This window comes from Leopardus geoffroyi, chromosome B3 (assembly GCF_018350155.1).
Source record: "Leopardus geoffroyi isolate Oge1 chromosome B3, O.geoffroyi_Oge1_pat1.0, whole genome shotgun sequence".
NCBI classification, from domain to species: Eukaryota; Metazoa; Chordata; class Mammalia; order Carnivora; family Felidae; genus Leopardus; species Leopardus geoffroyi.
This window is the reverse complement of record NC_059337.1, coordinates 71,605,469-71,619,995: the sequence shown is the minus strand read 5'-3', so window position 1 is coordinate 71,619,995 and position 14,527 is coordinate 71,605,469. Positions and strand designations below refer to the sequence as shown.

At 40.3% G+C, this 14,527-nt stretch overlaps 1 long non-coding RNA gene across 1 annotated transcript; it reads left to right on the top strand.

The window, feature by feature from the left end:
- Positions 1-7,172: 7,172 nt before the first annotated feature.
- LOC123583268 lies at positions 7,173-11,182 on the top strand. Its single transcript, XR_006704812.1, has 2 exons — positions 7,173-7,527; positions 11,019-11,182. It is a non-coding gene; the product is annotated as an uncharacterized LOC123583268 (long non-coding RNA).
- Positions 11,183-14,527: the final 3,345 nt, after the last annotated feature.

The following is a 14,527-nucleotide window of genomic DNA, read 5'->3' as shown; positions in this document are numbered from 1 at the left end:
ACAAACCTGGATCAAGACCTGAGCTGAGATCAAGAGTCGGATGCTTAACCAACTGAGCCACCCAGCACCCCCCACCCCGCCAGATCTGGTTATTCTATTAACAGTCTAGGGCAGATTCTTAACCATGGCCTCATTTGCAGCAGATCCTGCCAGGAAAAAGGATTCCAAAAAAGGATCCCAAAATGGATCCCCAAATCCATTCTTTCATTAGGGTTGTACCCTGTGGGAGGTCACAGTCCTGAGAATGTGTGTAGCCATTGTCTTCCTATTTGGAGGAGTTGTCATCTGGGTAGTCATTTATAATGGATAGAACTCTCTTGTTTCTATGGTAAGTGTTTAGGGCAGAAAAGATCCCTGTGACCAATTGAAGTATAGTGAAGGGAGAAATTGAATAACCTAGGAGATATTGTCCCGTTCTTTTCTGACTGTCTAGGCAGGTAAATGTCCAAGGTTGTCACTTATAGGCACGGGCAAAAATATATTCTGTGGGAGTGCAAAATATTCCTTTTTAAGTCTGATTATCAACAGACTCATTTGTAGGTATGGAGGGTAAGACAGGAGAAAACCAGGGGTCTGTTTTATTCAAGCAGCCAGATAAATGCTTCTTTTGATATCATAGCTTAGTTGAAAGAACCTTGTACAAAAGAGGGTCTTACAGCCAGAAGAGTCTGTTGGAAAACTAGTCAGGCTCCAATGTGTTTTTATGAGGCAAGGACTAGTGGCAGATAATTCTTTTCTTTTTTTAATTTTTTTTTAAGTTTATTTATTTATTTTGAGAAAAAGAAAGAGCACAATCGGGGGAGGGCAGAGATAAGGAGAGACAAAATCCCAAGCCGGCTCCTTGCCATCAGCACGAAGCTGGACTGGAGCTCAAACTCACAAACCAAACCGTAGATCATGACTTGGTCAAGAGTCAGTTGCTTAACTGACTGTTCCACCCAAGCACCCCTGACAGGTAATTCTTGATGAAGTTTAGAACGAGATTGGAGGGTGACTATCCATGGGAGATGTTGCCCAGGTCAGTTCTTGGGCAGGGATTAGGGTAGGTAAAGCAAGGAGAGTTTCCCTTTCGAAGGAGGTAAGGCTATTTTAACATGGTAAGTAAGGTCAAAAGGGGCTGTCTGATTTATGGTGACATTGGAGAGAAAAGAGAGGTTGTAAACAGGGATGACCAAAGGGGCACTGTATCCTCCATAGCCTATAGTGGCCTGATGGTGGCAGATCCCAGTCAGAAAGATTTCCTGCCTGTGCTAAACTCTGGGATATTTGTGTGACTGTTTTTCCTCTGTGACAAAACAGGGAGGAGGCATCAAGTCAGGAAAATAATTTCTTTAAATGAAATAAAGGAAAAGAAACTAAAGGAGGATAACAGCAGCACCAATTTAAGAGTAAGAAGATACTACAGTAGTAGAATGGGTTTTTAGCCAAAGGAGGGATTTTACCACCAGTGGAGAATCCCAACTTTGTGTGAAAGAGCAAAGATCACAAGGATTCTTAGAAGGAACAATAATCTAAGAATTTCAACGAGCTTAATTGTCTTCATATATCATTGCAATAACTGGCATCTCTGGATTTTGTTTTGTTTTGTTTTGGGAAGTGGCAAACAATAATGTAATTAGAATAACTTAATCAAAGAGCTTTCAGCAGTAAAGGGAAATCAAAGAGCTAAACAGTGGGTAATAACTATGACAAAGGATTGATACACTGGTCTGGTCCTGACTCTTGCAAAAGCAGTTTACATCAGATGCTGGTGGCTTCCAGTCCAGGACTCAAAGAGTCACTTGGAATAAGTTTAAGTTTTCTGGAAATTCTTAGTTGGCTGCCTCTGGTAGGTAGAGAAGACCATTTAGGAGGAGGAGCCTTTTCTAAACGAGAAATATGAATCCATGAGTCAGTGCTTCCTCAGCTTGGCAGCATAAGGACTGGTTAATTAATACCTGGTATGTCCCCTTCCATCAGGGCTTTAGAGCATCCTTATGAAGGTGTCTTTTTCAGTGAACATAATCTCCAGGTTGGAGGTCATGATGGTGTATGTCTTTGTTTCCCCAGGGCAAGCTATGTAAAGATTGTTCTAGAAGCTGGGAGTTAGCCTTTATTTTCTAAAAAAAATTTTTAATGTGTATTTATTTTTGAGAGAGAGAGACAGAGTGCTAGCAGAGGAGGGGCAGAGAGAGAGGGAGACACAGAATCCCAAGCAGGCTCCAGGCTGTCAGCACAGAGCCCGATGTGTGGCTCCAACCTATGAACTGTGAGATCATGACCTGAGCTGAAGTCAGAGGCTTAACTGACTAAGCCACCCAGGCACCCCAAGAAGCTGGGTGTTAGCCTTTAAAGCTTTAACAAGTTCCTTGCAATACATTAGGAATTTCCTTTAAGCAAAACTAGTTGATACATGCTTTTATCTAGCCTCATAAGCCTGCCAGTAGTAAGTTCAATAAGAGATTATCTGTTCTTTGCAGGACAAGTTAAACAAGACCAGTTGCAGAACTTTAGGCCAAGGCAGTTTAAAAGACTCTATTAGTTTAGCTAATTTAATGATTCCACTAATACATTCTATCAATCCTAAAGATTGGGGTTGATAAGCACAATGGAAATGCTGCAGAATGGGCCACATTTTGCAGATCGATTGGATTACTCAGCTAGTAAAATGAGATCCCAAATCGCTATGAAGTTCAGAGGGAACTCCCCAGGTAGGAATAATCTTTTCTAACAATGTCTTGCCTTCTGCTCTGGTGGTGGGTTTCCAACATGGAAATGAACTCAACCTACCTACTGAGAAAACATATAAATCATTGCTAGTATATATTTATATCCTTGGGAGGGAGGCAACAGGATGAAATCCATTTGCCATAGCGTGAAAGGTCCAGAAGGCAAAGGGGAATGTCCCATACAAGTATGAATAGGCTTTCCAGAATTCTGTTTTGGGTAAATCTGACAACTAGGGTATACCTGTGAGATGATTTTTGGTGATGGCTTCTAGTAGTATTGTCTTCCCAATGAGACCATCTTATCAGTATTCTAATGTGTCAAATCATGTATATATTGCGGGACATGTCTCCGTAGGCAATCGGAAGATGGGTTGATAGGATCTATCCATTGATTTTATCTGAGGTCAGATTTATAACCTTGTTCTGTCCATTTCTTTCTATTTTGCCAAACAGTTAACTGTTGGGCTTCTGTTGTTTTACGTTTTTGATTGTCAGCAAATTCAGGAGACATGGAAGTTGCAGGTGCCTTTATTAAAGGTGAGGGCTGACTTAAAGCTGCTGAGTTAGTAACTGCATCAGGCAAACAACTTCCTTTGCTTTTCTCTGTTTGCCATAGAGTGTCCTAGAATTTTAATGATCACCAAATCTGGGTAGTTGAATAACATTTAAAAAATTTGTAATGTTTATTTATTTTGGGGGCAGGGGAGGCAGAGAGAGAGGGAGACACAGAATCCGAAGTAGGCTCCAGGCTCTGAGCTGTCAGCACAGAGCCCAACGTGGGGCTCAAACTCATGAGGTGTGAGATTATAACCTGAGCTGAAGTTGGACACTCAGCCGGCTGAGCCACCAGGCACCCCAGATACCATTTAATAGATCTAATACATAAGAACTATTTTTTATTTTCTGTTCAGAAGAAGTCAAGAAACCTCTTTGTTTCCAGAGCATACCAAAATCATGAGCAACACCAAAGACATATGTACTATTGGAATAGATGTTAGCAGCTTTATCTTTACCTAGAAGATAGGCTCTAGTTAAGGCAAAGAGTTCTGCCTGCTGAACAGAAGTGGCCGTTGGTATGGGTGTAGCTTCAGTGGTTTCAGTTAGATATTATAGCGTAACCGTCTAGATAGAGACCGGTTTTATCCTTTAAATAGGATCTGTCAGTAAGCCAGATTAATTCAGCATTCTTGAGATAAATTTCATGTAAATCAATCCAAGGGGTTAAAAGTTGATCAGTCAGCCTTAAACAGTCATGAGAGGTTTCATCAGTTGGTAGAGGAAGAAGTGTGGCCGGGTTTAAGGTGTTACAGGAAGCAATGGTCATGGTGAGGGGGCGGGGAGCAAAAGTCCTTCAGTGGAGGTTAGCCTGCTGGTAGATAAGAGCTGAGTGTGAGGAGAGTGAAGCAAAGCTTCTACTGAGTGGATGGTAAGTAGAGAACCCATCACTCTTTTATGCGTTGTGGCAAGTCGGCAGTAGCTGCTGTTGGCCTCATATGAGGAGGGAGGCCCTTAGCTACTAGATCTAATTGTTGGCTCTAATAACCTATGGGCCTATGTTGATCCCCATGGCATTGAGTAAGTACACATATGGCATTTCCCATAATTTTGTGGAAAAAAAGGAAAAAAGCAACTTGTAATTAAGATGACCCAGTGCACGTAAGTCATGAAGGCTGTCTTTAATGAGGAATCTTGAGCCTTTTTGACCAGATGAGAAGTTTAGTCTGATCAGCTTTAGGAAGAGTATAAACACTGGGCTATGGCAAAAAAAAAACAAAAACAAAAACAGTGAAATCCAGTTCCTACACTACACTGCTAGTCCCCCCGATCCTCTGAGCTTTTTGTGCTATGGCAAGGGAAGGGTAAAATGCCCTGACTCCTGTCTGGATCTAGATGGAGGCCATGATCAATAATTAGATGCCCCAGTATTTAACTTGAATTTGCAACTCTGGAGTTTCTCTTTTGACATTTTATGTCCTTTCTTTCTTTTTTTTTTTTTTTGCTAATTCTCAGAGGAGATGGACAGTGTCTTCCAAAGATGTCTCTTCTGAGGGGGAACAGAGGAGGAGATCATACACATATTGCAAAAAGGAAGAATTCTGAAAAAAAAAAAATGACATCAGCAAATCAGCCTTCAGAATTTGAGAAAAATAGGTAGGGCTTTTGGTATAGCCCTGAGGCATAACAGTCCAGGTAAATTGTTGATTTTCCCATGTAAAGGCAAATAGGTATTGGCTTTCAGGGTCGGTACAAAGATCTATGACAGTGAAGGTTGTGCTTTCTGGAGATAAGACTGAAAGTAGAGTATGAAGATTTGGCACAACTGGGTGCTGAAGAATAAGGATATTGTTGATAACTCTTAACTCCTGAACAAACCTCCATTCTCTTCCATGGGATTTTTGTACAGGAAGGGGATATTACAAGGGCTTGTATATTGAACAGTTAGGCTTTGTGTGTGTTTTAAAAAAATTTTTTTTGGCCTTATTTAATATATTCCTCAATTATGGGCTTGATTCCTTGAACAGCCTCTGTATATAATGGATGTTGGCAGGGGCACCTGGGTGGCTCAGTCGGTTAAGTGTCTGACTTCAGCTCGGGTCATGATCTCACAGTTTGTGAGTTTGAGCCCCACATCAGGCTCTGTGCTGACAGCTTAGAGCCTGGAGCCTCCTTTGGATTCCGTGTCTCCCTCTCTCTCTGCTCCTCCCCCGCTCATGCTCTGTCTGTCTCTCCTTCAAAAATAAATAAATAAAAACATTTTTAAAAATGGATGTTGGTAAATATTTGTCAGAGGCTTTCTTTCATCCACTAGAATTTTTATAGGTGGTGCAGAGTGGATGTGGCCTCTATCAGTGGCATTTTTTTTTGCCCAAAGTTTCTCATGGATAGAATCTTGGAGACAGATGGGTGTATGAGCTATGTTATTAAAGAACACAGGGACAGGGGATGCCTGGCTGACTCAGTCCATGGAGCATGCAACTCTTGATCTCAGGGTTGTGAGTTTGAGCCCCACGTTGAGTGTAGAGATTACCTAAACATTAAAAAAAAAAAAAAATCTTAAAAAAAAAAAAAGATAACACAGGGACAGTAACCAAGAAATTTTCTTGAAATTTTTCATCAGGTTAAAATTTAAAAATATTTCCTTTTTTTGGAAAAAAGATGTGTGTCAATTGTTGTAATTGCATGTTCGTAATTTGGGTTGCTTATACTTGAGTATTTAGGGCTTGTGTGGGTTTCTTTTTTGTATCTTTTTGAATAGCTTTGGAGAGCTGCCCAGCAGTAATTAACTAGGTCATGGAGTTTCATAGTAGCCCAGTTAAGTTGCAGGGGTGGTTTTTGTTTTTGTTTAAGTTGCAGGTTTTGAAAAATGAATTAATTAATTAAAAATTTTTAAATCTGAGTTGCAGGTTCCTCTTGCAAACCTTCAATAAAAGCACAATTTAACAAGGTGGAGGTGTGATGGTCAACTTTTTCAATGCCAGATAATTGCTTAAAAATTTTCTCACATCTTTCAAAATCATACAAAACCCATTCATCAGATCTTTGGACACATTTTTGGATTTTTTTCCAGGTCAATAGTATGGGGAAAACCATCAAGAATCTCTTTGTGGAGTCTTTTGGCTAATTTTGAGGCTTCTTTCATGTCTACAGCCTTTTTGTGGGGAAATCCAATAAAAGATCTGTCCATACTCCTTTTTGCATCCATTCTCTAGCAAGTCTTTCATCTACTAACATGAGAATGAGCTGATAAAGATCAGAGAATCCTGGGTTATAAATTTGGACTACAATCAAGAATTGTCTAGCAAACCCAATAGGGTTTTCTCTAGGGTTAGGAAACTCCTTGGTAATAGCTCATAGTTCAGCTTTACTCCAAGGAGAACGAGAGAACTGGGATCCTAAAATATCATCTCCTGGCTTAACTATAAAAGATGCTACAGGTAGGGGTGGGTCCTGAGAAGTCTCTAGATAATCATAGAAAGGAAGTTCAGCAAGAAAATGAGAGAGGGATGGTGGACAGATAGGCAGTGGGGAGCAAATGGAGGGAGTGATGGAGCAGCAGAAGACTCTTCGAGTTTAGTAAGTCTCTGAGACAATTCAGAATTTGCCTTAGTTTAGAATTAGTATCCTGGAAGGAAGCAATTTTTGAGTCATGAACACATTTTGAAGACTTGAAATGATAATTAAAATAAGCTTCCCATGGGGCACCTTGGTGGCTCCATTCAGTTGAGCGCCCGACTCTTGATTTCAGCTCAGGTCATGATCCCAGGGTCATGGGATCAAGTTCCACATCAGGTTCCTCGCTGAGTGTGGAACCTGCTTCTGATTCTCTCTCTCTCTCTCTCTCTCTCTCTCTCTCTCTTCCTCTGCCCCTCTCCCCTGCTCACTCTCTCTCTTTCACAAACAAATTCCTCATATGGATTATTTAGTCTTCTATTCTTTCTCTAATTGATTGCACATATAAACTAACATAGGAATTTTGAAAGAGCCCCAGCTTGGCCAATTAAATTTTAAATCATCCCAGGTAATCATTGTCCAGAGAGACAGGAATTTGCAGGATGAGGGCCCATAATTCTTATACATAAAACCAGTAGGATTTCCAGAAGAAGGCTGCCCAGCAGCCTATCTCTCAAAAAGCAAACTGCATTTTCAAGAGGAACTAAGTACTCACCAGGGCAACAGACAGGAAGTGAAGTCCTGAGAACAAAAGTGGCAACAGAGGACACTCAAAGCAGAACCTCAGACTGGGAAATTTGGATTACAAGAAGACTTATCAGACTCTGACTGGGACCACTGGGGAGATGACAGGGCACAACGGACTCTTGTAAGTACCTCATTTGAATCTATGAGAGAGCCAGAGGAGGGAGATGAGATGCTCTCCGGTCCCACTTCTGACGTCATGTAATGTCAAACAAAATTTGCAGTGAAGCTGCAAGGCAAACAAAAATTTATTTGGGGACTTAAGAATTGCAATTTGGGAGACACATATTGGGAGAAAATCCAAATTGTGCTCTGCTGATGGGTAAAAGCAGTGGGTCTCTAATGGCAAAAAAGAGCATTCCAAGATGGCTTACATAAATTGTTTTGCAAAATTATAATTGGCTAAAAGAGTCTAATTCCTGTTGAATTGCAGCTTTCCATCTGGGGCTGCAAGAAGCAGTATATTGCAGTTTGGCAATGAACTATATTTATTATTAAAAAAATTTTTTATATTTATTTATTTTTGAGAGAGAAAGAGAGAGAGAGAGAGAGAGAGAGAGAGAGAGACAAAGTGCAAGTGGAAGAGGGGCAGAGAAGACACAGAATCCAAAACAGGCTCCAGGCTCTGAGCTGTCAGCACAGAGCACGATGCAGGGCTCAAACTCACCAACTGTGAGATCATGAACTGAGCGAAAGTCAGACACTTAACCGTCTAAGCTACCCAGGTGCCCCAGGAATGAACTATATTTAACGTTAATGTTCTGTGCCCAGATGGCCTTGCATAAGCCCCACTTCTCTAGTGGACTCATAGCTCCGTTTAGATGTGCTTTCTTAATAGGATTGACTTCATTTCAGGTTTTTTCCCTTGTGAGTCACATCCTGGAGAAAACAAATAGGGTAAACCTTAGAAACTGTGCTGAACTGGAGGTTACAGAATTTGGGAAAACGGTATCAACTCTAAATCCAGGACCCATATGGGGAGAAGAAAAAGTTGTCAGGGAAGGAATTCCTGGATCTTTAAAACAAAAAGAGAAAGGGTGGGACTGGGGTGGGGATGGTGTAGGGATGTGACCGGCAAATGCAGACCATCCATTCATTGACACAATACTGGTTCCAAGCAATTCAGATAACTAAGGGACTCCTCATAATAGAACTATACAATATAGCACCTTTGTAACAGCTCAGCTATTCCTCTCCCCTCTTTTGCAAGTTTAATTAAGCTTACATAAAATTACAAATCAATGGCCCTTGCTTAGCTATCAGAATCCCCCATCTGTTTCCAGTTTCCTGAACACAATTTTTCCTGTTTGCCATTTTACCCACCTTACCCACTGCTATGGTCCAAGCCACTGTTTCCCAGCCCTGTTTCTGTCTCATTCATAAAACTGAGTCCAGTACCAAATGAAGGGTATATTCTATCATCGTTATTGTTGTTATGCTATTATTATTATTATCCTTATTCATTGAGTAATTTCAGCAAAGGTAACAACAGGGTAATCTAAAAGTAAAGTTCACCTTCGTAATGAACTATGAACAATTGAAACATTGAAAGCACAATTTTTTAAAGTTTATTTATTTTGAGAGAAAGAGAGAGAACGAGCAGGGAAGGGGCGGGGGTCGTGGGGACAAAGGATCTGAAGTAGGCTCTGCGCTGACAGCAGACAGCTGGATGTGGGACTCAAATTCACAAACCAGGAGATCATGACCTGAGCTGAAGTCAGACACTTAACCGACTGAGCCACCCAGGCATCCCTGAAAGCACAATTTTAAATGATGGATGAGATCAGTTCTAAGTAAAAATCATCCCCAGGAAATATTCATCTATATTTGATTGGCGAAAGTTTTTTTTAATTGCCCAAATCTAATCCAGTTTACACAAAAGACAAGAGTATGACATAATTATATTTAAGAAAGTGCAAACTTAGTCAATTAATTTTATGGACTGTCTAAAGTAAGTGTATATAAACCAAAAGAAGATGATCTATGATAAATCTACAAAAAGAAAAATGGGGGACCAGCCTCAGTCTTCTGTAATGTTTCCAAAGCATCACGTGGGGAAGGGTGTATATATATATAAATACATATATATATATAATGTTTAATATATATATATAATGTTTAAGATATATATATATATATAGAGAGAGAGAGAGAGAGAGAGAGAGAAAGAGAGAGAGAGAGAGACATAAACATTCTGGTCACCAAAGAAATGTACTGTTATGTGACAGGCAAAGACAGTTTACCAGACTGCTCCTTGGCCAGGGTGACATTACCTTTAGAACTTCACAACATACTTTATTCTGAATTCAAGTTCAGCAACCCACCTCCAGCACAATCACTTAGACCCCCAATCTCATTGGTTTCACCCATGGCCCAGAGAAGAGTCTATCCTATGAGACTCAGCAGGCCTCCTCAGACCACATCTTTATCTTGTGGCCTATCCAACAAGAGGGCTCAGCGTTCAGGTCACATCAGACCCTACCTTGAATCCCATCCTACCTACCCCTAACCTTGGCTAGTTTACATCTCTTACTGCCTACCTCACAAGTTTTTGACCTCTAAAGGGCACAGACTCAGGCATTTTGAGTGTGTATATCTGCTGCACTGTGAACACTGTATACAGCAGATACTTAACGGTCAAATATATGAAATGTTTATTATTTCTCTTTAAGCCACCTCAAGCCAAGTCCCCATACTCTATTCATTTATGACCATTTTGATCTGTTTTCAACATCCCAGTCAAGAGGTTCCCAGTTTCTCAGTTTACAGTGCACTTAGTATCTCAGCAATTTTTTATAGCCCCCTTAGTTCAAAATAAATACTTAACACATTTACTTTTTAAGTAGTTGGTTCCTAACAACTTAGCAACCATTTAGAAAAAATAATACACACACACTGAACGAAAAAAAATATTTGTTTATATTTCTTAGATAACTGCAAATAATCCCTAAGGGGATGTGTGTGCCTGTTGGGCATTGAACAACTTCTCAAACCTTGGAATCCAATACTGCTACCCTCATTTCCTGTTCTGGGATGATTTTCATGCAGTACTTATTTTTTTTATCAGAGGGACCTCCTAAAACCCAACTTCACAAAGATATTTTGTCATCAAAAGGAATGTTGCAACAATCTAATGTTCATATTATGAGTTACTTTGAACTGGTAGTTTGCAGAGTATACAGAGATATTGAATATGGCTGTGTTTCCCTTAAAATCTTTAAATATCCCATGGTACCCCTGAGAATTTGTACCGGGGCACAGAGTTTGGAAACTATGGCTCCAGTCACTCTATGCCACCTCCATTCCCGAGTTTATGTAGTATAGATGAGTAGACTCTGCAATCAAACTACCTGTGTATGAATTCCTTCTCCACCCCTTACTTACTGGCTGTGTGATCTGAGGCAAGTGAAAGTCTCATTCTGCCTCAGTATTCTCATCTGTAAGGTGGTGATAATAATAGTATTTACTGTTGTTGCAAGAAGTGTAGAAAATGCTTGTTAAGTGTTTAGATAAGTGCCTGGAATTATAGTAATTATAATTATAGTAAATTATAGTAAATGTTGGCTATTATTATTATTATTCCCCATTGTCTCTTTTTCTTTCTGGTTTCTCTAGGTCCGCCTAACCATAAATTGGGTAAGAAGAACAACCAGAGGTGCACCCAGCCCATCAACATCAACTCTTATTTTGCACTGTTCAAAACAGTAACCACTAGCCAAATGTGGCTATGTAAATGTAAGAACATTAAGATGAAATAAAAACAAAAATTCAGTTCCTTAGTTATACTAGCCCCACTGCAACTGGTCAACAGCCAGATGAGGCTAGTGGCTACCATCATCCCTGGTAGAGAAACATTTCCATCATCACAGAAATTTTTATTGCACGGCATTGTTCTTATCTTTTCTAGACACTGCTACCCTGTATGTACCTAAAAGAAGCTAGAACTATGTCCATGAGTTCATGAGTTCAAGTCCTGCATTGGGCTCCACACCCAGCACGGAGCCTACTTAAACAAGAACAACAATAAACAACTAGACTATACCCTCTCCCACCTCACCCAAACTCCCATACTACCCTGCATCTTGGTTACCTCACTCACTCTGGGTATAACTGAAAACATTCTTTGCCCTGGAAATGGAGTCAGGGACTGTGCTGTTTTCACACAGGTGTAAATTACCACTTCAGGAAAGGGGAAAGAAGAAACAGGGTACATGAAGAAGAGAAATCAAATTGGGACACTGTGGGTCACAGAAGCTAGGCCGATGTTTCTCACCCTATTCTCCACCATCTATTTAGCAACAACTTGGAAGGTTGGAAGGTTACTACTTGGCTGAAAGCCTGAAGAAAAAATGCTTCCAAATCTTTAGTTTCTTTATATTCTCTGGTCATAGACTTTTATGAAATATTCCCCTCAAAATTAATTATGTTAAAGCTTTTACCTTGTAATCCCAATGTGACTATTTGGGGATAGGGACTTTAAAGAGGTAATTAAGGTTAAATAAGGTCATAAGGGACCCTAATCCAGTATGACTGGTGTCATATAAAAAAAGGAAGAGACACCAGGTATACGTGTGCACAGACAAAAGGCCATGTGAGGACACAGTGGACAAGGCAGCTATTTGCAAGCCAAGGAGAAAGGCCTGTAGACACCTATATATTGGACTTCAAGCCTCCAGAACTGTAACAAAATAAATTTCTGTTGTTTAAGCCACTGGTCTGTTGTATTTTGTTATGGCAGCCCTGGCAAACTAATACACCTCTCCAGTGTAAGTGAGAAGACCCCACCCCACAAGTAAGATGGCACATACCAGGGATAATATTGACACTATTCACCTGGATCGCACAGGAATCAAGCAAGCAGCCAACACCAGCCATAAACACCTGATGCCAGCCACATTGGAGTACCTCAGCTGGATATTCACCCTGGTTGGGACCGCAGGTGACAGTATTACTCAGTACACAAATTCACCTCAAGATGGTGCTTAAGTTTGTTCATTCATTAATTTAATAGCCATTTATATAGCAACTTCCATGTGCCAGGCATTGAGCATAAAAAAAGACTCCATCCCAAATATCAGGTATTCTGCCACCTCTGTGCTTCTTCCTTTTTCAATCTGGCTGGCAAATGATGTGAGTGCAGAAGCATTAAACCGTAAGTCAGAAGAACTGGACTTTTAGTCCCGTTTCAATCTCCCACTTAGTTTAAGTAACTATAGCTTACAGAGCCTCCGTTTCTATATCTATAAAATATAGTCTTGCCTTCCCTGTCCATCTTGTAGTGGGTTTTGAAATCAAAATATAAAAGTGCTTTATTAACTGGGAGCAAGTTACAAATATTATCATTACTTTTTGTAATTCTCTGCCTGTTGATCTACTCGAGACAGAGCTCAAATCCAAGTTATCCATGCACAATAATATAATAATCCCTCTTTATAGTTCTAAAGTTTTCTCTGGCTGCTCTGGCTGGAAGTGATTTCTTCTTTCCCTGAACTTGGATGATACTGTCTAACTCATTTGGTGTGGAGCACATTTTGCATCATGAATTTCTCGTATTCATATTTTTCCACGTAATAAAAGATACTCATGTTGATATTTTGTACAGTGACTTTTCACATTATGTCTCCCTAACAAGAGTGTGCGTTTCTTAAGGAGTGTCTTTCACAAAGACTAGATATTTAACAAATATACGTAGATGTATCAATCGCTTCAATTTTACCATCTGTAGTAGGTCAAAAAGCATGGCCACCATATTTTGCAGCTCCTCCCATCAAGGTGTGAAGTCCATTTGCCTTGAACCTGGGCAGCCTTATGACTTGCTCTAACCATTAGATGTAGTAGGGATGAAGTTGTGCTAATGCTGGAGCTAGGCATAAAGATGTCTTAGAGCTTCTCCTTTCACTCTGTTGGACCATTGCCCTAAGCACCGCCATGCCATAAAGAAGCCCCATCAGGCCAGCACATTCAGTTGCCAGACATGTAAGTAAGGCCATCTTGGACCATTCAGTTGTTACCAGTCACCACTGCACACTCATGAATGAGCCTGGGTGAAACCAATGAAAGAACCATCTAGCCAACATGCAGAATCAGAAGGTAAAAACATACATCACTTTGTTTGGGGCTGTTTGTTGTGCAGCAACAGACAGCTGAAGAGCAGAAGAAGTATTTCTTCCCTCCAGGTAGGTAGGATTTTTCTCCTATCTCTTTTATGACTCTTCTCACAAATTACTACCTTGCTTTCTGGGTAATTACCTTCTGACCACTACCAGATTGTAATGTCATTGAGGGTGAAACAACTTATTGGTTTTAGATTTCTCCTAAAGTACTAGACCCAGAACTGCAGGTAGTAGGTGATGAGTCCATTTGCAGAATAAGTAATGGCTCCTTCCAAGGGAGTCTTGAAATTCAAGTCCCAGAGGAGTTTATTATAAAGTAGTTTTCATTATGAGAGCACTTAGACAACCACTGTCTTAACTCTGTCCCACAGCTTTATAGGGGTGGTTAGTATGTGGGTAGAGGTTAGTATGGCATGGAAAGGGAGCTTTAACAGGACATTATTCAGGGATTATTCCATCACACCTTCCTTCAGTGCCCCCTATACCTGTCAGAACATGCTTTATATTGGTTAACATTTACTTCTCCTTTTGCTTCTCTAGCCACACACCCCTATATTTAACCTATAATGAAAACATCACCAAGAGCCCAAACTACTAAATGAATAAGCCATTTTACTATTCCATCCCTTTAAGATCCTTGGTAATGTATCCAATTATCCCTCTCTCCCACTTTTTTTTATAAAGATAAAACTAGATTTAAAAAGGCACCAAATATGGCTTTGTTGACGGTGGAGAGTCATAAAAGGACAGATTTGGGAATATATGTATAAGCAATGTACAAATAATGAGCGCTGCTCCATTCTAGAGTGAACACTTGAACTTCTGTGCCAGAAACACCAGAAAGAGCAGTAAACTGGCCTGTCCCCCTGTAGAGCCACAAACCTTTCCTCTTTTGTATCCAGAGTTTCCTTAGTTCATTAAACGTCTGTGGGACCCAACTGGTGGATGGATACCAGTGTCTAAGTAGAAGCTGGTATCCACAACCTGGGAAAGTTGTGTCTAAAAATCAGA